Source organism: Grampus griseus (genome assembly GCF_964374135.1).
Source record: "Grampus griseus genome assembly, chromosome: 3".
In the NCBI taxonomy this organism is placed as follows: Eukaryota; Metazoa; Chordata; class Mammalia; order Artiodactyla; family Delphinidae; genus Grampus; species Grampus griseus.
Window position 1 is genome coordinate 148,104,846 of NC_139019.1, and position 3,462 is coordinate 148,108,307.

The window sequence follows — 3,462 nt, forward strand, 5'->3', positions numbered from 1 at the left end:
CTCTGAATCTGAGTCCACGGCTGGACCGGAGAGCCTGCTCCTGTGCCTGCACCCTAGTTTCTGAGAAAACAGAGTTTCTGGCTTCTCGGGGGAGTCAGAGACCCAGGAGGAGAGAATTCTTCAAAGCTTTGAAGGGTGTTCAAAATGCCAGACCAGCAGAAGGACAAATGTGCATTACAAGGAAATAAGGGAAAATCATTTTCAAGTTCAGGCCATCATGCACCCCATCATCGGAAAGGAGAGACAGCTTGTGTGCTAGTCGCTTTTGTCATTAGGGAGAATAATATGAGAGGGGCTTCTTCTTTGAGAATCCTACCCAGGGGCCTCCCCTGGCAGGGCACAAGCACCCCAAGACACACGCCAGCTCTGGGTCATGTGGTTTTGTCACCATGTGTAAAGTCCCCTGGGCAGGGTAGAGGGCTGAGTCAGTGCTTCCCTGGGGTACCCTTCATTCCCCCCACTTCCTCAGAAGCGTATTGACAACCTAATCTCTTCTAGACTCTGGTGGGGGGCGGGCATGAACACAATCTTGTCTCACTCCCAAGCTCTCTGAGACCCACTCTGGGAATCAGCAAGAATCATAACCCTCTCCCTTCCCAATCCATGGACTCCACGGAGACCAGTGGGCACAGCCCATGTTGCTGGGTGAGACCCACCCAGAGGCAACCAGCAGGGCCGCATGGCCTGAGTCTTTTGACTGTGTAACAAGTAAGAGACCTTCAGTGGAGGCGCCCAATTCCTGGACTTGCCCAGAAAAAAACCGTAGCTAGATCACCCAATTGATAACCTACATCCTCTCCTTTCTGCGTTGCTGCAGTGTTGCTAAATTTTCCCCTCCCCGTAACGGAAGTCCCCTTTCTTCCAGTTTCCACAGTGTATCCCTGCGCCTCTCCACAGGCTGTTCCTGCTTCCCGGCATGTCTCTGGTGGCAGTGAGGGCGATGGGTATGTTCACACACAATTGCTGGGAGTAGGGACAGAAATGAGGCAGTATCCGTGGAAATGGGACCCGTGCAGGCTCCACCTCGGCTCTACCCCACAGAGCCTCAACCACCCCTGTACAAGGCTCCTCTGCTGCGTCATTTATAATAGTGGAAACCTGGACTCAGCTAAAGGTCCCTCCAAAAGGGCATGCGTATACACAATGGCCGGTCCATAGCATGGACTGTGATACCCTGGTTAAAAACGAAGCATTCCAGAAGAGTGATTAAGCATGTGTGCTCTGAAGACAGAAGGCCCAGGTCTAAATTCCAGCTTGGCTACTTGCTGTGTGATCTCGGGCAAGTCATTTAACCTCTTTGCGCTGTGATTTCTCCATCTGTATACTGGATGATAACAAGGGCCCCTGCCTCAAAGGGTCATTGTGAAGATACAAGGAAATTAGTATATGTATATATACTAATTTAATTTAACTAATTTAATTTAATACTAGTATATGTATATATTCTATGTATACCATAGAATGACCCTCAAAATGTATTAAATGAAAACAGCAACTTCCAGAAATACGTATGTATAGATACACCTACATTCGTTATGGCATTTGTGAAAGAATTTTGCCCGCGAATCCAAATCATATCAATGCACACATATTCACATGCATAGAAAAAGTTCTGGGAAGATCCACAGCAAATATATAACCCTTAAACAAACAAATACAAACAATAAACCCCTGTGAGAGAAACAGCTGCCAGTTTGTGAGCTCTTCTACCCTGGGTGTAGCTTACTCTCTGATTTCATCTTGTCTGTTGGCAAGAGGATTTAGTTTCAAAGAGGAAGCCATTTCCCTCTAACCCACTGCTTGAGCATTAATGCTCATTTGGCGGGGGCTTCCTTGCTCCATCCTTGAGCATCTTGGCGGGGTGGGGGGGGTTGGGGGGGAAGAGGCGGGTCTAGTTCTTGTTGGCTCTCCCAAGACTCTTCTTCCCGCCCGCTCATAGCGCGCCCTCTGGTGGTCGTAACGTGTAGCGCTGTGGGCCCATAACACTTGGGGGGAAAAGCAGAAAAATGTTGCTGATTCTCACCGGGACCCAGCCCCGGAACCCTTGACTCTGGGTTGGAGGCTGGTGGTCTCGCCAGATCTCCGTGGAGTGGAAGAAGTCTTTCCCTTTATTGCTTTTTAAGTTGTCCCTATCTGGGGTTTTCAGATTTAGCAACAAAAAACACTGGGTGCCTGGTTAGATTTGAATTTTAGTAAATCACGGGTCATTTCTTTCGTACGACTGTGTGGCATAGTTGCACGGAACACCCTTATCCTAAAAAATTATTCGCCGTTTATTTGAAATTCAAATTCCTGTATTTTATGCGTCCTGCCGTCCTGCCCGTGAGAGAGGCTCCAGTTGGCATGGGGGAGGGGAGGAAAAGGAGGGAGTGAGAAAGCAAGGGAGAAGAGAAGGTTGGAGGGAAAAGTGCATGAGGGAAAGAAGTGTGGGTTCAGGTGATTCTTTTGCTGCGGGAGGCCATAAATGACATCGGTTTTCTGTAGGGCTGGTGTTGGCAGGGTCCCTTGCTCTAGGGCAGCGCTGCGAACCCAGCCGAAAGGACCTGGAAGCTCTGAAAACCTGATGATTGTGATGTCATTGGTTTGGTGGAAGGGTAGGCTCGGCACGTTTTTTTAAAGGCCTCAGGCAATTCAAATTTGCAGCCAATGTGGAGAATCACTGCTCAGGAAGATCTGGTCCTGCACAGGAGTGTGTGTGTGTGTGTGTGTGTGTGTGTGTGTGTGTGTGTGTGTGTGTGTGTGTGTGTGTGTGTGTGTGTGTGTGTGTGTGTGTGTGTGTGTGTGTGTGTGTGTATGCTTGCACACGTGTATCCCAGATGCCTTAAGTTTGCATATCCCCAAGTTCACCAGTCTGGGGTCCTCCTTCCTGAGAGCCCACATCTGCATATTACGGCAAAGCCTGGAGCTCTTTCCCAAATGTTCCCAGACCCCCACCCCCTGGGGCTTATACTTTACTGATCACTTCCTGCCTTTGATTTCCTGTTGGCTCTGAGCACTCAATCTCATTCCTGTCTTCCCCCTGGGACTGTCTCTTTCTTTCTGTCCCTGTCAACTTAATGCTGGTTTTCAATGACCACCGGCACACAGCTGTCAAGTTTAGCAGATGTTTCCTGAAATTCTGCAGTTAACAAAGGGTGTCATCCCCAAAGTAAATTACTCTGCCCTCAAGTCCCCCATTGACTCCTACAAACCATGCAGCTGCTAGCCAAGTTCCAAGCTGCTGTTCCCTTTTTTTCTTTTTTTTTGCTGTTCCCTTTTAATCAGAGCAATTAAACTGTTTTTTTTTTTCTACGCATCTCTTGCGTGTCTAGGTATTTCCAAAAGTGATGCACTATCCCTGTGTAGAACTGGGTGATGCTCTTCTTAGGCAAGCCAGCTCCAGCTGCAGCCGCGGTTTAACAAAATAGCATCGCCCTCTTCCTTCTACATGTGCAAATCTTCAGGGATTGTAGCAAGTTATCT